This window comes from Urocitellus parryii, chromosome 9 (assembly GCF_045843805.1).
Source record: "Urocitellus parryii isolate mUroPar1 chromosome 9, mUroPar1.hap1, whole genome shotgun sequence".
NCBI classification, from domain to species: domain Eukaryota; kingdom Metazoa; phylum Chordata; class Mammalia; order Rodentia; family Sciuridae; genus Urocitellus; species Urocitellus parryii.
In genome coordinates, this window is record NC_135539.1 from 59,811,192 (window position 1) to 59,833,217 (window position 22,026).

The window sequence follows — 22,026 nt, forward strand, 5'->3', positions numbered from 1 at the left end:
ATGGACACTCCTGCTTGTTTCCGCGGTCCATATGAGTGATATGATTTTTCCCAACCTTTCACCTTCAGTCTATGTATATCTTTTCCTATCAAATGCGTCTCCTGTAGACAGCATATTGTTGGGTCTTGTTTTTTGATCCATTCTACTAGCCTGTGTCTCTTAATTGGTGAGTTTAAGCCATTAACATTTAGGGTTATTATTGAGATATGGTTTGTTCTTCTATCCATATTTGTTTATTGATGTTACTAAACCTGATTTGTTATCCTCTATGACTACTTTCCCCCCTTTACTGTCCTACCTCCCATTGTTGGTTTTCAATGTTGTTTTCCATTTCCTCTTCCTGTAATGTTTTGCCAAGGATTTTTTGAAGAGATGGTTTTCTAGCTGCGAATTCTTTTAACTTTTGTTTATTGTGGAAGGTTTTAATTTCATCTTCTAACCTGAAGCTTAATTTCGCCGGATACACGATTCTTGGTTGGAGCCCATTGTCTTTCAGTGTTTGAAATATGTTATTCCAGGATCTTCTAGCTTTCAGAGTCTGTGTTGAGAGATCAGCTGTTATCCTGATTGGTTTACCCCTAAATGTAATCTGCTTTCTTTCTCTTGCAGCTTTTAAAATTCTCTCCTTATTCTGTATGTTGGACATCTTCATTATAATGTGTCTAGGTGTGGATCTCTTATGATTTTGCACATTCGGCGTCCTGTAGGCTTCTAGGATTTGGGATTCTGTCTCAATCTTCAATTCTGGGAAGTTTTCTCGTATTATTTCACTGAATAGACTGTTTATTCCTTTGGAATGGAGCTCTGTGCCTTCCTGTATCCCAATGACTCTTAAATTTGGTCTTTTGATATTGTCCCATAATTCTTGGATGTTCTGCTCATGGTTTCTTAGCAGACTTGCTGAGCTGTCTATGTTCTTTTCCAGTTGAAATACTTTGTCTTCATTGTCTGATGTTCTCTCTTCTAAGTGATCTACTCTGCTGGTAGTATTCTCAATTGAGTTTTTAAGTTGGTTTATTGTTTCCTGCATTTCTAGAATTTCAATTTGTTTGTTTTTTATTACCTCTATCTCCCTGTGAAATTGATCTTTGACTTCCTGGATTTGTTTGTCAATGTGATCTTTCATTGTCTGATTTTGCTGTCTCATGTCTTCCTTGAGACTCCAGATCATCTGAAGCATATATATCCTGAACTCTTTATCTGATATTCCATCTGTTGCAGCTATTACCTCTTCTAAAGTTGAGTTGACCTGCATTGCTTGTGGTCCTTTCTTTCCTTGTCTTTTCATACTGCCCGCGTTTCTTTCTGCTTGGTGCAACTGTTGTGTTTTGAAATTTACCCCCTATTTATTTATGTTGCTCTTGTATACTTGAAAAGTCTCCCTTGCAGGTGCGGGCGGCGGCTGTGCCCCTACTCCAATTGGGGTGACGTGTCTATCACGCTGGCGGCTCTCTGGGCCTGTTCCGGGAGTGGAAGGCGGCTCTGCTCTGTCCCTATTCCAATTGGGGTGTCGTGACTACAATGCTGGCAGATCGCTGGGCCTCTTCCGGGCGTGGGCGGTGGGCTTGGCTGGTGGGATTCCACCTAATGGCAGTCCCTAACCTCCCTGCTTGCTAATTAATGGCTTCTCTGAGGCGCCACGCCTTCTGTAGCTGCGGGGCAGGCCGCGCGAATCAGTTGGCCTGGATCTCCGGGGTCCTGCTGCTGGCTGTTTTGATGTTACAAGCTGTTGGTGAGTGGTGGTGTATTCTTCAGCTTTCCCGGATGGTGGCCGCTGACTGCCTCGGTGGAGTGTCCGCTGTGGGGCATGGGACTGTACCGCTTTCTTCCCCTTCTGAGAACCCGAGCTCGGCCCAAGGGTCCGTGTGGGCTTGGCTGGTGGGATTCCACCTAATGGCCTTCCCTAACCTCCCTGCTTGCCAATTAATGGCTTCACTGAGGCGCCACGCCTTCTGTAGCCGCAGGGCAGGCCACGCGAATCAGTTGGCCTGGCTCTCCGGGCCCTGTTGCAGGCTGCTGGGATCCCTGGCACTCTATCACTTTGATTCTTTCTGCTTGCCCCTCCCCCAGCGCTGGCTAGCCAGGTTTCCTTTTGGCTGCTACTGGGAGGAGGGGTTGGAGGTCAGGTGTCTCTGGTTTCCCCCTAGCCTGTATGGAGGCTCAGCTTGATACTCCCTCTCCCGGCAAGCCTAGGAGAGATTTTATGCGAATTCCCGCTGTCTGGGGGGTGAGCTGAATGACACCGACCTGTTTTGATGTCGCACTCTGAAGGAGAGTGGCGGTGTATCCTTCAGCTTTCCCGGATGGTGGCCGCTGACTGGCTCGGCGGAGTGTCCGCTGTGGGGGATGGGACTGTACCGCTTCCTTCCCCTTCTGAGAACCCGTGCTCGGCCCAAGGGTCCGTGTGGGCTTGGCTGGTGGGATTCCACCTAATGGCCTTCCCTAACCTCCCTGCTTGCCAATTAATGGCTTCACTGAGGCGCCACGCCTTCTGTAGCCGCAGGGCAGGCCACGCGAATCAGTTGGCCTGGCTCTCCGGGCCCTGCTGCAGGCTGCTGGGATCCCTGGCACTCTATCACTTTGATTTTTTCTGCTTGCCCCTCCCCCAGCGCTGGCTAGCCAGGTTTCCTTTTGGCTGCTACTGGGAGGAGGGGTTGGAGGTCAGGTGTCTCTGGTTTCCCCCTAGCCTGTATGGAGGCTCAGCTTGATACTCCCTCTCCCGGCAAGCCTAGGAGAGATTTTATGCGAATTCCCGCTGTCTGGGGGGTGAGCTGAATGACACCGACCTGTTTTGATGTCGCACTCTGAAGGAGAGTGGCGGTGTATCCTTCAGCTTTCCCGGATGGTGGCCGCTGTCTCAGTATCTTGCTTTAAAGAAATAAAACAGCAAACTCATGATGTGATAATAAGATCTGAATTTAAGACAACTCAAAAAATTATTACAGATAAAACAACATCCTGTGTTTGGTAAATCTATAGTTAGAGACTGATAAGGAAATCAACAAAACTATATACAAAATATTTAAAGATCTTTCTTCTGTTAGTGAAATTAATTTACAAAATGTTGATAGCTATCTTTCATAGAGTACTGCTATCTACAAATCTTGTAATCATTATTTTATTCATCCAGTAACTCTTATTTTATAGGCGGCACATAAGAGAGATCGAGAAACCAGTCTATGATCTCATAGCCAACAATGAATCAAGACTCCAAAGCTTGGTCTCACAATTTCAAGTCAAAACACAAGAATTCTGGCTACCTTTGTAACAATAGACAGTTTCCTGTTGCCATCGGGCACTGTGGCTTGGGAGGCTAAGATAGGAGGATCACAAGTTCAAAGCCAGCATCAGCAAAAGCAAAGCTCTAAGTAACTCAGTGAGACCCTGTCTCTAAACAAAATACAAAATAGGACTGGGGATGTGGTTCAGTTGTGGAGTGCCCCTGAGTTCAATCCCTGGTACCCCACCCCCCAAAAATATCCTATTCTCTATTCTATAACATCAAATTGATGGTGTTGACAAGAATTTGGGAACAAGATTACTCTTCTACTCCAGTTTTAAAATAAAATGGAAAAATCAGAGTTATGTTAGCAAAATAATTTCTTAAATTTGTTATGCCAACATTTCAGTAATTCTTTAATTCATTTATCCCATCATTTCAGATGTGCAATACCTATAAAAACTTAAATATAGTATATAACATATAACTATCTTATTATAAAGAATATAATTGTTTTAATATAATTATAATAATGTTAATTAATATAATATATATAAGCTCCAGATTATAATTTCCAACCTATTTTAATGCACTGGGTCAATTTCATTGAAGTATTCACAGAATGAAAAACTTGGAACTTTTGTCTTGAGAAAAGTACTAATAGTGCAAGTTCCTTATTAAATAATTGCACTTAACAATAAATGTTCAGTGTGTAATATTAAAAACACAGAAGATAATTTTAAAAGATGATCTTCTTTGTACCCATGAACCTAGCACAAAATTTTAACCACTGTATATAGGTATAGCTTAGGAAACTTAGAAATTGTTTGGTCCATAAATAGATAAGGCATTGTTTATCCAGTAAGGTCAAATGTCTTTCCTGGATCACATGGTCACTAAGTGGTAGATGAAAGACAAGAACCTCAGTCTCTGCTTCTCCGTGTACTGTTCCTTTCTCCACTTGATGCCACCCTCTTAACTTGGAATAGCAAGAGGATCCAGACTGAGAGAGCAAATGCCCATGAGAAACCATTGCTCACCAACCAGCTAACCAAACCAGAAATAGAAGCCCCAAAAAGAATGCTCACAACTTACAGACTAGCCAAAAATATAGAACTTTTATCATAGGCATTAAAATAAATTTGAAAATCAAGAATGCACTTTTAGAGGACAAGCTTCAACTTGATCAAAGCCACAGTCCATCAGATGGATGACTGTGAGTTATCTCAGCTTACCTTCCCAATTGTCACACCTCTGAAATAACTCACTGTCACTTTGGAAATTATCTATTATTGTTTGAATCTGTGTCTGTTTCTGGAAGTTGGAAGGGAGAATTTGAACTATTTGGGGATTATCAATAAGATTGAAGAGGACTGGAAAATGGTTCATAGTTTTTTCATAATATTTTTAATACCTTTGTTAAATTTTTTTTATGGTGCTGAGAATTGAACCCAGTGCCTTTCATGTGCTAGGTGAGCACTCTACCACTGAGCCACAACCCCAGCCCTCGTAGTATTTTAAAATGAGGGCTAATATAAAATTATTTGTAAGAAAATTCTCAGGTATGTTTTAAATCCTAGATTGGCTTTTTCCGTTATTCCTCAACCCCAGAATGCTTTCCAAGTCTACACACAATTACAGAATTTAAACAATTATTAAAATATTTTAAAAATTAATATCCACTAAAGAACATATTTTAAAATATGGCTATAGCCATCTTCAGAAGCAAATAAGAATTAATGTTCAAATTAGTTATTTAAATACCTGCTTGCCCAGAATTGTCTAAGAATTCTGGAAATTTCTTCAATTTGAAATGACCAATCTGGCTTTCCAAGAGTAGGTACAGAAAATTCAATAAACTGGATCAATATTACTTTCATTGCAATTATTTGTGTTGCTGCCAGGGAGTTTTCGAAGGCCACATGTCATTGTCTACTGATTGAGTAATTCCACTGCTGAGGCCATAAAGGTTCTTAAAGATCTCTCTGGATGGTGCTTCATGACAGAGGTGTTTGGACCACAGTTCTTTTGTTTGCATTCATCTGCTCAGTCATGGTGCCCTAGGCTCACCTAGACCAGCAGAGGTAAAAGAAATTTCCAGCCTTATCTAAAAGTTGCACTGGAACCAACAAGCAAGGTCCTACTTTGATCCATGACCACAAGTCCAGACATCTCCTTCCTGATGTGAGCTCCAACTTGGAAACCCTTGGTATCCTTGCAAGCTGGCCAGACATCAGTCAGCACCACCTCAGTCCTCAAAGGTGTTCAAATAGATGGACCCACACACACACACTCCAAAGATCTATATTTTAAAATCTCAAATGAATTGTAACAGGTAGAATTTCAGACAAAATAGAAGTCATGTTGTAGATAGACATAGGAGATGGGGGTGAACTCTCCAGGTAGCTCAGATTAAGAACGTATACATGTAGCTCCTTTGATTCATTTCTGCTTGCCAGAAATGAATACCCAATACCCAACCTAGAAACTTTAAAAAAAAACATCAATAATTGTGGAGATCCCTTCTCCCTCATTTACCTGATGAGACAGATGTTTTGGGAGGCAGGAAGTATCACATCAGAGAGAAAACAGTACACCAGGATTTAACAGTACAACTAAAAGGCTTACTGGTTCTTCTTCCTGCCAAGGAGGGTGTAAGCCATCTGAGAAATTAAAGTCTAGAATAATTAGTAAAGAACATAAGACAAAGTCGGAAAGATATTTTCAAAAGGGGAGCTCCTGATAGGTCCAGCCCACGTGGAGGCTGGAGCTGAACAACTTGAAAATGGCTCCTGTGTTTTAATTAAGGGGGGTACATCAAAGGCAGGGGTAAGGTTTCAAGGGTAGAATCTTGCTTTGTGATGTCTTGCAGTCAGCAGGTTGATTGGCATCTTGGCAGATCACCCCCATCTCAGAGGGGCTGTGTGGCTACAGCAGGTCACCCCATCTCCAGTACTGTGCGGGACATGGCAGAGAGGAATAGGAATTCACAATGTCTCTGGGCAGTCTTACAGAGAAGAAATGTCCACTGGAAATTCCTACACACCAGATAATCCCACTCACTCGGCTACAATGTGCAACACAGTCCACACATAGCCTATGGACGGCTCTCAACATAGTGAGTTATCATGTTATTAAAAATATATGATAAAATCGTTGAGGAGGGCAGTCCTGGGGATTGAACCTCCTGCATGCTAGGCGAGTACTGTACCACTGAGCTGCATCCCCAGCCCTATGATAATTCTTGTATGAAACTGAATGGACTAAAGCTTGACAACTCCTTTAAGAGACCAGAATAAAACTGTAGTGGTTCACTAAATTCCATTAATTTTTTTTTCATTCTCTTTAATTTTTTTCTCCTGATCTTCTGTTATCCTTTCTACAGGTTGCTTTTTCATTTTCCTAGTTTGTAGTGTGCTTAGGTCTTGTTTCTGCCTGTGAATCCTTCCATAAATTGTACTGACAGTGTCATGGGAGATATTTTTCTTTTTTCTTTGGCTTAAGAGCTTTTGGCATTTTCATAGATAATTTATAAAGGTCATCTGATGCCAGGTGTGTCCTCCTCACAACCAAATCCAAAGAAGTTTCCCCCTCTCTTCCAATTCAATTTGTGGTGTTCTGCAACCAGATTTTCTTCAACAGCAACTTACAGTTTTGTACTGTTCAGTACAGTGAAGTGCAGAACATACGCTAATCCAGCCAGGAGAATATTTGATACTGTGGGCCTCTGAAAAAGACAATAAAAAGACTTTTTAGTCTTCTGTAGTCTTAAGTTGTATCCAAAGCATCACCAGCAAATATTAACATGGGTTTTGTTTACCCTCAGGACATCTTTGAGAGACACAAACTTCTTAATACCTCTTTCAATCATATTCAGCACATGGTAGTCATACATGTGACCTATTCCTAGATTATTTGGCCTCTTCTTGTTATGGGAGCCAAACATGAATAAAGAACAATCTGACTTCTTTGAAAAGAATTCCAGTGATGTCTGATCCTCAAATGATCTTGTAATGTTTTTCCACATTTTTAAGTACTTGAATCACTGTTGCATTTGTATTTCCCCCTTTAATCAGCAGGACATTTTTAGTATTTTCACTGAGGCTTGGTTCTCTCTTCTTCAGGAATCTCTTGGCCATTTTTGTTTGGGGTTTTATAACTTGATCCAAGGCATCCATGGCGACCACAGCCCCCAGACTGGTGAAAGGTAGCAAACCACGCAGTTACACCACATAGGTGCCTAGACTGATGTTTGATAATAGAAATGACAATAAAATAATATTTAAGGATACATTCTAACTACTCTATTTAATCCTCATAGTAATCTTTTGAAATAAATACTAATTTTTATCCCATTTTTCTGGTGAAGGAGTAGAGACACAGAGAGGTAAGTTTCACTAGTTACAGGCAAGGAGAGATTTGAACCTCCAAAGGCTGACTCCAAAACCACATCTCCCTTAAACCCAAAAGGAAGAGATTGAAGTCTCTTTGCTTCCTGGAAGTTCCCCAAGTCACTCCACACCCCAATTCCTACAAGATTATAAGGCTGAGACTTTGTCAAACAATAAAAGATACTGAGTGGTCTATTCCACAGAGCAAGTAGGCACCTAGGTGTCAGGGCAGATAAAGGCCACCCAAATGATCCTTCCAAAGGTAAAAAATAAAACTCACTTTCAGCAGTGATCTGTATTTTCCACCTGGATGAGAACTATCTGGAAACTTTTTTAAACAATCATTTTTCATCTGGCATTCACAAAACTCACAGCAAAAAAGAGCTCATCTTAATTTGCACTATCCTTTAACTGAAACCTAGCATTTTCTTCAGTTACAAATGTCGGTGGCAAACTGCAACAGTAGTAGCAATTCCTGTGACTTTGTAACCAATTGAAATTACACCTATTTTTTATTGTGACATTTTGCAGACATCAAAAAGATCCCTTACACTAGTCACTACTTCGAAATTCCATTAGTTGCAAGACATACTGCAAAATCTTGTTTAGATATTAATAAAGAAATGCCTGCATTGATAAGTCAGGAACATATTTTTCAATAGTATTATAATGATGTTTTAATATATTCAATTTAAAAGCATCATTCTAAGAAGACATCTTTAAGCACAGAGAGGTTCAGATTGGATCTTTCCAATCTGAATGGATACATGAGCAAGAGTCCAGTCACTCCCTTCCTGGGAGTCCTTCAAATGGATTGCTCTCCGCTGTTTCATAACCTTGACCCCTTTAGATTTCTGGCACCCCTTAGGCATTGGTCTTATCCATTCAGCACAATGGTTCCTAAAATCCATTTTTAAGGTCAGCTGTAGACCTTCCCAGAGGATTCCAAAAGAGCACAGCAAATTTAAAGTCTTCCCCAAAAGCTTCAGAACTCAGGCTTAGAAATCAACCCAGAATATATCCTGCTGTGAGAAGAGAGGAGGAGAAAAGAATAGACCAGGGGTAAGATGCTGCTTCTAGATCCTTCCTTCCTTTGGTCTGTCCTTCCTTCTCCCCCTCCTTTCCTCCTCTCCTCCTTTTACAGGTATCAGACCAATTGCTTTCGTTTCCTCCCCTTTATTCACAGAACCTTACCCCATAAATCTCTTGCAAATCTAAGCTCATCTAGGATCTTCTGGATGGATAAACTGGGGAAATACTCTTCTAAATTCACAATTCTTGCTGGTGTGTTAGAATCTTGGAGACATCTTATAGTAAAATATATATATATATATATATATATATATATATATATATATATATATATATTTAAAATATATATATATATTTTAAACATTTTTTACTACTCAAGTGTTTTCCCAGGCTTATATGACCATAAAATATTTTTTACCCTGAATTCACAAAACTATCGAGAGAATCACTGCCAAGATCGAATTCTCCCTACTTGCAGCTACCCTTCAAAACAGCTCAGAAATGTCAGGAGGTTGAGAGTGCAGCAGCTTGTTCGCTCAGAGGTGCTGGCTTGATGCATGAAACAACTGGGCCCCAGTCTGTTCTGGCTCCTGATTCACCTCTGAGTGCAATTCACATTAGCAACTGTGATCCACAAAGCCATTTTGGCCCTTGGTTAAGTGAAGTCATTTGGATCTAAATGTTGCTTTTAATGGCTTCTAATTTTACTCATAAAATTTTTCAATCATAAAAATCTTCATTTTTAGTACCAAATTGGGAATTTTGTCAGCAAATCACTTGATCTACAGTCACTAAGGTGATTTCAAAGAGGCCCTTCCATCTGGCGGGTTTTCCTGCTCCCAGTCCTGCCAAGACCAGACCATAAACTCAGCTTTTCAATTTGGAATACAGGAGTTTGCTACTTCTGTATTTAGTGCACATTCAGCTCATTCAACCTCTTGGTTCCCCTTTGATGTTAGGTACATGTGTGGCTCTCCTATCTCACTAGATGGACATCCTTAAAAGGTAATATGTCATGAAAGTTTATGCCCGAAATTCATATGTTGGAACCTGAACTTTAAAGTAGTAGTGTATTAACAGATGGGGCCTTTGGGGAAATAAGTCCCTCCCTTTTGAGAAGTGATTAAGTCTGCACTCATAAATATAATTTGTGCCTTCATAGAAGAGACTTCCCAGATCTGCCTGGCCTTCTTTCCCTTTCATCTGCCATATAAGGACACAGCATTCATCCCTTTTTGGTCTTCCATCCTCTCCCTCTCCTCCTCCTCCTCCTCCTCCTCCTCCCCCTCCTCCTTCTTTTTGTACTGTGTCTTGAACCCAGGGTTGCTTAATCACTGAGCCACATCCCCATCCTTTTTTATGTTTTTATTTTGAGACAAGGTCTCAGTCAGTTGCTTAGGGCCTTGCTGCATTGCTGAGACTGGCCTCAAACTTACGCTCCTCCTACCTCAGCTTCCTGAGTTTCTGAGATTAGAGAGATGTGCTACCATGCCTGGCTCATCCTTTCCACCATCTGAAAACACAGCTTTTGGCTCCTCTGAAAGAAGCAGCAACAAGGCGCCATCTTGGAAGCAGAGAGCAGCCCTTATTAGACACCAAATCTGTTGGCACCTTGAAACTAGGTTTTTTAGCCTCCAGAACTGAGAGAAACAAATCTCTATTATTTATGAATTACCAAATCTAAGATATTTTGTTATTGCAGCAGAAATTAACTAAGATGCTAAGTATTGTGGCAAAGTGCTTTGTGCCTAGCGCTTAGTTAAATGAAAGGAAGAAAGGGAGAGAGGAAAGGAAAGGGAGGGGAAGAGAGAGAAAGAAGGGAAGGAAAGAAGGAAGGTAGAAAAAAGCAAGGAGGGGAGGTAAAGATTATTCTGGCACAAATAAAAACTAAAAGACGGCCCTATGCTTATACTTAATATTTGGTCAAAATAGTATTTATATTTTTTCATGCCCAAATATATTTTACATGCTACAATGAAAATTTATTTTTTCAAGTGTTCGTAAGGTAAGGAGCTCAGGAAAACCAGGAAAATTAATAAAGTATAAGGGTCTGCTGCATTTTCATTAAGGAAACCCTGATTCAATTCATTTCTGTTGTGTTGTCTTTTGCAATCTCCCAACCTAGTGGGTTGGAGAGTAATTAATTATGAATTAGACTGACAGCTATATTGACTTCTTGATGTGCAAGAAGAAACATGTACCTAAATAATAATTTTTTTAAAAAAAATCCCTAGGTAAGGATAATGATCCATTAAAATATAAATTTAGAAAGCTAAAAAATTGAGTTCTTATCATCACTTTCAATTTTCTGCCTTTCAAAATTTGTGAAAATGGTTTAAAATATAATATTATTTTTCATACCTTTGTGATTACATTTTAATGAAAATGCTATAATTAAGATATTGATAATACAGTTAGTCACACTCAATTATGCAATATTTTTTAAGCAAATCAGAAAGCAAGAAGTTTAGTCCCTGATTTACAATGGTGTCTGTCTGGCAACCTCTGGTCCTACTTTCTAAACTTCTCTTAAAAACACGTTATGCAATAACAGAAAAAAATAAAAACCAATCACATCATACAAATCTAGTGTGAGGGATGATTTCAACATAAGTCCAATGGAATTGCAAACTAATTGGCCCGAACTGAAGAGAATAAGGACAGTGTCATTCCCCATGTTCAGTACATGAGCATGCACCATGGAGACGTGTGGGCAGCTGCTACTTTGGAGACCCTTAGGATGCTATTGGTCTCTCCTTACCTTCATTGTACTCTGTCCCCCAATATCATCAGGTCCTCCCATCCAAAGTTCAATTGGAGGCTACAATCACCATGTAATCAACTGGGCAGAAGAGCAGACAGAGGGCTAGTGGGGGGGGGTGCACCCTTCCAGGCACGGCCCCCATAACCCACCTCTTCTAGCCACAGCACACCTGCCTACCTGCCAAGTAGGTTACAGCTCTCCTAATCACTTTACTCCTGAATACTCCCGCATTTGCAGGAGCTTTGGAGGCACACCTCACATCTCAACCACACAGATGGTTAAGTTTCTGTGTCACAGCACATCAGACATTTGATCAATCATTAGCATGGGTGTGTCTGTGAAGGGGTTTCTGGACAAGGTGGACATTGAAATAGGTAGATTGAGTGAAGTAGATTGCCTTCCCTCATGTGGGGAAAGAGAACTCATCAATAGATTGGAGGTCTGAACAGAACAGGAAGACAGACCCTCCTGTGAGTGAGAGAGAATGTCTTCCACCTGAATGCCTCGGCTGGGACATTGGTCATTCCTGCCTTTGGACTTGAACAGAAGCATCAACTCTTCTTGGGTCTTGAGGCTGCCAGCCTTCAGAATGGAATTTATGCCACCTGCTGTCCTGGATCTCAGGTCTTTGGACGCAGATTGGAACTATACCACCAGCACTCCTGGGGTCTCTAGCTTGCTGACTGCAGATCTTGGGATTTGTCAGCCTCCATCATCAAATGAGCCAATTCCTTATAAATCTCTCTTACCTATTATATAGACGTGTGTGCGCGAGCACGCGCACGTGCAGCGCACCCTATCGGTTCTGTTTATCTGGAGCACTCTGACTACTACAAGTAGCCTCTTAATCCCCCCTAGCCCACTGCTGTCCCTCCCTATTTCATTTTCCACAGAGCTTCCAGAATGTTCTCAGACTACACATCCAATCACGGTGCCACCCTATCTCGAATACTCGAAAGGCTTTCCCATCCATCTGGGGAAGACACCCACATCCCCAAGAGGGCTGCATGGTCTGCACAGAACCCCTGCGCCTGGCTTGAGCCACCTAGGCTTCTTTTTTATCTGAATGCTCCAAGTTTTTTTCTAGCCTTGGAGGTTTGCACATTCCATTTTCTCTGCCTGAAATAGTGTTTCTTCCAACCAATACGAATTCATCCTTCATTGTCTTGGCTTGGGGAAATTTCCAACATTTTCCCAACACAATTGCAGGACAAAGGTCCCATTATACATGGCCTCCTGCAGTTTCCTCTTTGAGCGTGCATACCACGAGACTAATGGTTACCTGTGCAATGATTTGCTTGCTGTCTACTCTGCCGTCCCATTCCTGTCATAAGGGCGTATCTTCAGTGCTTCTGGGGAGTGCATATAGGAAGCCTCTCAGCAAATACTCCTTAACAAAAATTCATGAATATTCTATTTTTAACCTATATAAATAAAGTAATGCAGCTAAATATAAGAGAATATGCAAACACAACACTTTTTGCTAAAAATAAAAAGGAAATAATTTAAATACTGCAATGCCTCTCCCTTAGTATTAGCTTTAATTACTGCATTTACGTTTAGTTTTTGAAAGCATAATATTTTTATTTTAATAACCTGAATTAGCATCTTAATACATAAAAACCTGTGATCTCTAATAATTAGATTGCAGTGTAAAAACTATTTAATTTCTTCATATAATACGATGGGTGCCAGTGGGATTGGATAAGGGGCATGCAGGTACCAGTGGCACCAGAAAGGGAAGAGAGATAATAATGAAGGGAAATATTAGTGAAGCTGTGAAATTCTATCCTCAAGTGTTTCCAGGGAGTACAGAGAACATGCCAACCTGGGTTCCTAGAGCTGACTAGGAAGGTTTTAAAGAGGGCTGGACTGCATTATGCAGCTTCGAGACACATATTACTGAAATAAGATTTTTAATGTCACTAAAGTTGTACTTAGACTCCTGGGGAAATTTAGGTTCTCTACATAAAATACCTACAGCATCACAGTTGAGTAAATTTTAGTTTTATCACTTCCGAATGACCTTAATGTTTCCACAATTTTCACTGGAAAAGGCTAACAAGCCAGATACCTGGACCAAAGTTCCACTTCATCTTAGCTTCCACCCAGATCACATTTTTCCAATTTTATTACAAGAAACAGCTGAGCAGGTTGTAAAAATTGCTAACTCCTGGGTCCACCCTCCAGAGACTTCAATTCAAAGGGCCTGAGGTAGATTTTCTGAGAATTTGCATGTCAACAAACTGAAGGAGCTTCTGAGGCAGTTGTCCTGTGATCTAATATAGAACCTCTAAATAGACCTGTGATACCCATGCTTTAAAACGACCACACGTGAGATATTATGGTACCAAACTGAATAAATTAAGCATCAATTAAACCCACAAAACACTCAGTGATGGGATTCTTAGTCATCTTAATTTTCTCTAGTGTTTTTTTTTAATATTTCCTAAGTTTTATGTCAGGATGCAGACTTTTAAAACCTGAAAACAATGTTTTTAAAATGATCAGTCTGTGCTACCTAACTTTTAGTATATAGTCTACTCGTAACTAAACAACATGGAAAATAGTCCAAGGAAATACATTAAAATATTAGATATGGTCATATTCTTTGATGAAGAAAGAGATTTTTTTCCTTCCTTTGCTGTTTTATGACTTTAACCATTTTTTTAAGGAAGAACGTTAACTTTATTTTTAAAAATAAAGATTGTTTTCTACCCAAAGAGTTATCTTTCCTTCTCAAACCATTTCATAAAGTACCTGACAGTTTTGACAGAAGTAATACCAAGTCACCATTACAATTCCTGCTCAGGCACTGAAAATAAACTAAAGCAAAACTGTGAAGGTTGTGACATGGCTTTTATTTATGTGTGTCTCCATCCTCCTCCTTGTGCTATATTCTCCCTCTTGCGCTGGCACACATTCCCCCATCTTATCCCATCCATCTTCTCAGGCATAATGTTCTCCTACTTTTAAATCTCTTGTCCCTTTCCAAACAGACACCAAGTATTATCTCATTTAAATCTTGAAATTACTCTAACTCTCGAGAAAACCCACCTGCCCCAATCCCCTCACCTCCACATTTCCTTTGGCAGAAACACTGAGGGGCTCAGAGCTTCATCTCCTAACGCCAACACTCACTGCCTGGCTACCACTGTTGGCTTTGATGCCTCAGGACTAATCCCAAACCACCCCTTTTCTCTTGTTTGGTCCACAAGCAGCCCCCAACTCCCAGGTCACACATTATATGGTGTGTCCCTGTAATCCTACAGTTATGCCTTTTCTGACTTCCCTCCTGTTCTTTGTCTCCTAAAATCCCACCATTCATCATGGCTTATTTCTCAGCACTAGCTTCTAGATCTGAACCTCTCTCTCTAAATTTCAGTCAGTTCCGCTATAATGCAACATAGGTGTCACCAAAAATCATCATGCTATTCAAAACTACCCTGTAAATGTTAATGGGGGAAATAACATCAGAGCACAACCCTCAAAGATTTGGTTAGTGACACCTTTAAGAAAAAAAAGATAGTAAACTGCTGAAAAAAACAGTAGCACAGTTTAATACATGTGAAATAAGTAAGAATTGTATCACGACACCAGACATCTATCTGCTGTTTTAGAGCTGTTTCTGCACCAACCGTGGCCACCTTTGGAGCTCAGCACCAAAGCTAAGTTGCCCATTTGGGGTCTGGGCAACTGGAAGTCTCCCTCAGGCAAACTCAAAGAACCTATGAAGGTAATGCAGATATTGCACATAGACTGTGCCTACAACTATCAAAATGAGAATGAGGTGGAAGAATCCATGTAAGAGAAGGTTCAAGAGAAGTTGGTGAAGTGGGAGGACCTCTTTATTGTTAGCAAGTTGTGGTGCACCTTCTTTGAGAGAAACCTTCTGACGGAAGCCTGTTAGAGGACCTTCAAGGATCTGAAACTGGACTATCTGGATGTCTATCTTTTTTATTGGACTCAGGATTTCAATCTTGCAAGGACTTATTCCCCAAAGATGATAAAGGCCACAGCCTTATCAGTAAACTAACATTCTTGGATGCATGGAAGGTCATAGAGGAGCTGAGGATGAGGGATTGGTGAAAGCCATTGGTGTCTACAACTTCAACCACTTCCAGATTGAAAGGATCTTGAACAAATCTAGACTCAAATATAAACCACTGACTAATCAGGTCGAGTGTCACCCATACCTCACCCAGGAGAAACTGATTCAGTACTGCCCCACAAGGGCGTCACTGTCACAGCCTGCAGCCTCCTGGGCTCTCCAGACAGACCTTGGGCCAAACCAGAGGACCCTTCAGTACTAGAGGACCTCAAGATTAAGGAGATTGCTACAAAGCATGAATAAAATCCTCAGCCCAGGTTCCAATCTGCTTCTAGATCCAGAGGAATGTGGTGGTGATTCTCAAGTCTGTGACACCAGAAGACATTGTCAAGAACTTTCAGGTCTTTGACTTCAGATTGAGTGGTAAGGGCATGGCGATAATATTCAGCTTCAACAGAAACCGGGGGGCCTGTGTCCTGGCTAACTAGGCTCATTTGGTAGAATATTCCTTCAATGCTAATTACTGAAACTGAATCTTCTGATGAGGCACTGGTGGATTCTTTCTCTTCACTGAAGTGGAACTCGCTCCCCCTGAGGTCTATATTAGCCAAGTTTATGTAAAATCATACTATGTTGTAAGGCAATGTTTAAAAAACATTTTTGATAGGGGAGTACCAGGGATTGAACTCAGGGGCACTCAACCACTGAGCTACATCCCCAACCCTATTTTGTATTTTATTTAGAGACAGGGTCTCAGTGAGTTGCTTAGCCAGGGACTTGCTAAATTGCTAAGGCTGGGCTTTGAACTCTCAGTTCTCTTGCCTCAGCCTCCCGAGCTGCTGGGATTACAGGCATGCACCACCATGCCTTCTTTAAAAAAAAAATTTTGTTGGTGCATTTATAATTATAAATAGTGGAATTCATTGTGCCCTCATTGTACATGCATGCAACATTAGTTGCTCAGTCTCCTTCCCAGAACCTTCCTTTCCTTTCTCTCCTCCCTCCCACAAGCAACTTTTTTTTTAGATCCATGTGATGAACCAGGAAAAGCCTTATCACAGGAAAGTATGATTCAGATGAACAAGTGGCTACTTCTGACTAAATGTTTGTTAAATAAAAGGATCTCTGCTAACATTGCAGATGCAAAACTGAGAAAAATAAAAAATAATAAAAGTTTTTTTTGAAAAAGGAGCATATTATAAGAATTATTGCACTCTACCTTGAAAAAGGCCTTAACTGCCTGTAGAGTGGACAACAAGAAAGGCAAACCAGAACTCAGTAACAATAAGGTGACTAGAAAACTCCCGAGATGACGGAATATGATGTGGCATGTTTCTTAGAAAGCTAGGGATCAAAGAAGAAATCAAAATGGAAATTAGAAAATGTCTTGAACTAAATAACAATAAAAATATTCCAGCCAAAGCAGTCCTTAGTTACATAACTTTAGGCACACAGTCATGCACCACATAGCAGTGTGGTCAACAACAGGCTACATATATCATGGCGTTTTGGGGACCGCAAATCAAGTCAAGATGGCACCTGGCAGTTTTCCAGGAGGAGTGGTTTGTGAGGGAATGCCACAGGGCCATTAAGATGGTGGAGATTCCTTATTGACTGATTGCTGTATCTGGATGATACTAATTGAGTCAAGCTGTGTGTAATCGGTTAGGTATATATACCTCTGCTGTCCCACAATAAAGCGGCTCCTGCTACCTTCGGTGCCCGCTACCTTGAGTTCCCCAGTTCCCACTGAGTTTCCCCGCAATAAAGCAGTTCCTGTTTCAACCTTCAAGTCGCTTGTCACCTCTCTGTTATTTGTGCCCAGCCGGACTAGGGCAATGGCGAACCCATAAGATCCCATCACTTAGGGACTTTGCAGCTGTCAAGTTTGAAGTTTGTATAAGGTCACTCCATGATGATCACCCAATGATGAAATCACCTAACAATGTGCTGCTTAGAATGCATCCTGGTGTTTAAGTGACACATGACTATATTAGAAATGAAATATTCAAAGTTCAGTATGGGAAGCTTTTTCCCCAAGAAGCTAAAATCACATCATTGGAGCAAACCACAGAAACTCAAAGAGGGAAACCACAGATGAAAGCAAAAACTCATGAAATAGGAAGAAGACAAATGACAGGGGAAAAAAGTCCAAAGATTTTTGGATTGTTTTAAAATTACTAACATCAATAAGCCTTAGAAAGAAAAAAAAAGTAAAATCAGCCATAGACAATTTTGGGAATGAATAAAAGGCTTCCAGTCTACATCTTATGATATGGAATAAATACTAAAGGCACGATGACATGAAAAACTTTTTATCCACTCATTTGAGAAATTTCTTAGAAGTGGACAAATTCCTTCAAAAACATGATTTTGCAAAAGGGGCAAAGAAGGAATAAAAATTCTTATTTGTTAAAAGAAATTGAATGCTTACTTTAAAGAGAATTCTACAACCTGAATTCACGGATGAATTCTACTAAACTTTTAAGGAAGTAGTAATTGCAATAGTGTACAAACTCTTTTGGGTATAAAGGGAGAGACAGTATTTCCTAATTTAGTTTATAAATCCAATATAACATTGAGAAAATGACATTACAAGAAAACCACAGACTAATATTCCTCATAAACAGAAACACAAAATCTTTAATAAAGTATAAGAAAACCAATTCAGCAACATACAGAAAGGATAAAACTTCAATACAAAGTGGGATTTATTCTAGGAATGCAAAATTGGTTTAACATTAAAAAGCAAACAATGTCTATTATAATGTGAATGTGTTCACTCCAAAATTTATGAGTCGGAAACTTCATCCCCAATGCAACAGGTAGGCTTCCTGGGAGATGCTTAGGTCACCAGGGTTCCACCTTCATGAATTGATTAATGCTACTATAAAATGAGCTTGTAGAAATGGGTTCTATCTCCCTTACCTTTACCTTCTGCCCTGTGAGGATGCATAAGGGGGCCTATGCCAGAAGCTAGCAACTTGATCTTGGATTTCTGGACCTCTAGAACTGTGAGAATAAAATTCTATTCTTTATAACTCTGGTGTGTATGAGGGGCATTCTGTTACAATAGCAAAAAGAGACTAAGACAATGTCATTTACCACATTAACAAAATAAGGGAGCAAAATACGCAATTAACTTAGTAAATAAAGGAAAAGTCTTTAATGAAAGTCAATAGAGGTTCATAGACAAAAACTAGTAATAGAAGCCAATAATAAAAGTGAATTTTCTCAACTGGATAAAACATTCTACAAAGAACTGGCAGTTACTATTATTCCTAGTGATGGACTATTGGATGTTCTCTAGTTATTATATCCTCCTAAATCGAGAATATAATAATTATATCCACTCTTAACCATGTCCATTCAATATTAGACTACTGGGTCTAGCCAGTACAAGAAGACAACAACAAAAAAAAGAGGTAAAAGTTATAATACTTGGAAAGAAAAAAATTGAAACTTTTCTTTACAGATGGCATGGTTTTATACATAGAAATCCAAAGGAATAAAAAAAACAATATGAATTTATTATATTGAGTTTAATATGACTGCAGAATACAAGGTCAAATCAATTGTATTTCTGTATGCCAGGATACACAAAAATCAACTGTAATTCTATATACAAGCAACAAACAATTGCAAATTAAATTTTAGAAAGCTACCATTTATAACAGCATCAATAACATTAAACACTTTTGAATAAATTTAATAAAAATCATGGAAAGTCCTCAAAACTAAAAATAATGCTGAGATAAAGGAGGTATAATAAATGCAGAGATACACAATTTTTATGAAATGCAAACCTCAGTAGCATTAAGATTCAATTCTCCCTAAATTGATCTTTAGATTCAGTGCAAGTCCAACAGATGTTATGGGGGTTGTGGGGGGGGGTTATTAGTCAACTTTTCATTACTACAATACCTAAGACAATCATCTATAAAGAAAAATGATTTATTTTGGCTAAGAGTTTTGGAGGTTCAGTCCATGATAGACTGGTTCTGTTTCTTGGAGACTGTGGTGAGGCAGCACGTTATGGTAGCAGCGTGTGGCAAAGCAAAACTCAGCTCATGGCCAGGGAGCAAAAGGAGGCTATGGTCCCCTTCAAGCACATGCCCTCAATGACCTGAAGGTCTCCCGTGAGGCTGCACCTCTTAAAGTCTCATCCACCTTCCAACAGTGCTACCCCAGGGATCAAGCCTTTAACACAAGGGCCTCTGGGGGATAATTAAAATGCAAACTAAAGCAGGGAGAGAGTGGGATCATATTGCTGATGGGAATGTAAAATGGTACAATCTCTTTGAAAAAATCTATTTGGCTATTTCTAATAATGCTAAGTATAGAGTTGCCTATGATTCAGGAATTCTAGTCCTACTCAAAAGAAGCAAGTAAGTACATCCTTGAAAAGACTCCTCAAGGATCCTCATTAAAGCTTTATTCATAACAGATCAAAACTGAGACAACTACTTGTCCATCAACAAAAAGAATAGAAAAACCAATTAGAGTATATTCACAGGGTAGAACACTACTCAGTGATTTAAAAAAAAGAACGAATGACTAATATGTGTTACAATATAAATGAATCTCAAAAACATTATTTATGGTGATTTGAAAAAAAGTCAGATACAAAAAGTACACACTGTAATATTTCATTTATATGGAGCTCAAGAAAAAGCAACACTATATAGATAGATTAAATAACAGGGACCAAAGCACAGTTAGATGGGAGGAATTGGTTCTAGTGATCAATAGCAGTAGAGTACCAATAGTCAAAGACAACTGATTACATATTTTGAAATGCTAGAAAAGTTTCCAAAGTTTCCCAAAACCCAGAAATGGTAAATGTTTCAGGAGATAGAAATGTTAATTACCCTGATTTGGTCAGGACACATTTTATACATGTATCAAAATATCATATTGTACTCCCATAAATATGTACAAATATTATGGTTAATTAAAAGAATTTTAAAGAATAAGCAACATTTGTCTGTGCTTCTATAAATCAGAACAATAGTTGCATCTGGCTCTTATTAAAAAGAGCCAGGCATGAGGTATACATCTGAATCCCAGTGGCAGGAGAGGCTGAGGCAGGAGGATTGCAGATTTGAGGACAGTCTCAGCAACTTAGTGAGGCTCTCAGAAACTTAATGAGACCCCCCACACATACCTCAAAATAAAAAAATAAAAAGGGCTAGAGATATAGTTCAGTGGTAAAGCACCCCTGAGTTCAATTCCCAGTAACAAATAATAAAATAAATAATAAAGAGACACAAGAGAATTTTCTGGAATAATGACCTTGTCTTATATCTGACTTAAATGGAGGTCACATGTATCATGCAAGCTCTATGAAGGCAAAGCTTTTCTTCATTCATTGCTGGATCCCGCTGCTGAGATTGTTAGCATATAATAGGCAGTCAAAAATATCTGTGGAAGGAATGACATTATCTATACTTTTGTGCCTGAAAGTTCTAAATGTGGATTAAAAGCTTCCCTTCCAATTAAAGAAATGGCACCTGGGTGACAACCAACAGGACGAGTAGCCCCAGTAGCATCTCAAATCAGACCAGTCCTGAAAGTAGACCTCTTATTCAGGTAGGCACACACTCTCTCAACAAAGTGAATGAGAAGTGACGCTGTCCTCTTCAGATTTTTTCTTTTCTGTAGCACTTGATCTTCTTTTGTCACTGTGTCACCAAACTTTCACTCACTGGGTCTATTAGCAGTGGCATACCTAAGTTAGTTGACACCAAGAGCACATCATTTTTAACGTATGTCATTTTAAACACACTCTATGCCAAAATTATTGTCAATAGCACAAAATGAGATGAATCATACTAATGACCAGGGAAAATTTATTTCTGCTCCATTTATGTGATCATGGCAGAAAAATATTGTTTAAAAAATAATTAAAATACATCTTAAAATACAAAAAAGGAAAACAATAAGGGATTGCTTCTTTTTAATTCTAATTAATTAATTATAAAATTAATTTTAATTAGGCTTACATTTTTGTCTTAACAACAGAGAAAAATATGTTTATATACCATTTATTATAAATATGTCATTTACTCTCAGTAAGAAACAATATTTTTTTCATTTTAAGAGATTAAATTTAATCATCAAAAAATATTTTTTCAGGGGCTGGGGTTGTGGCTCAGTGGCAGGGCACTTGCCTTGCATGTGTGAGGCACTGGGTTCAATCCTCAGCAGCACCTAAAAAAAATAAATAAATAAAATAAAGTTATAATTTTTTTTCCAGAATATTTTTGTAATACACAGCCAGGTCTGTCAATCTATATATGTTCACAGGTGATCAAAGCCCATCTTGTTAATGTTGGTTTTGAAAGTTTATTTCACATAAAGTGACAGGTACACAATAGTTTGTAAAAATCATAAAGACAAAGGTATGTTTGGCAGAGATTTTAAAAGTTCCTTTAACAAAAAAAAAAAAAAAATCCAGATATCACAAATGTCTGTGCTTTCATTTTTTCAGAATAGGGTGCAGCAGATTAGTGTCAAATATGCCTGCAACCAAGAGATTTTAAACCAAATTAATCTCAAGTGATCA

General features: G+C 39.3%; 2 pseudogenes; one reads left to right on the forward strand and one right to left on the reverse strand.

The window, feature by feature from the left end:
* Positions 1-6,534: 6,534 nt before the first annotated feature.
* LOC113196043 (ribosome production factor 2 homolog pseudogene) lies at positions 6,535-7,398 on the reverse strand (annotated as a pseudogene).
* On the forward strand, positions 7,397-15,946 carry LOC113196030 (aldo-keto reductase family 1 member B10 pseudogene; annotated as a pseudogene).
* Positions 15,947-22,026: the final 6,080 nt, after the last annotated feature.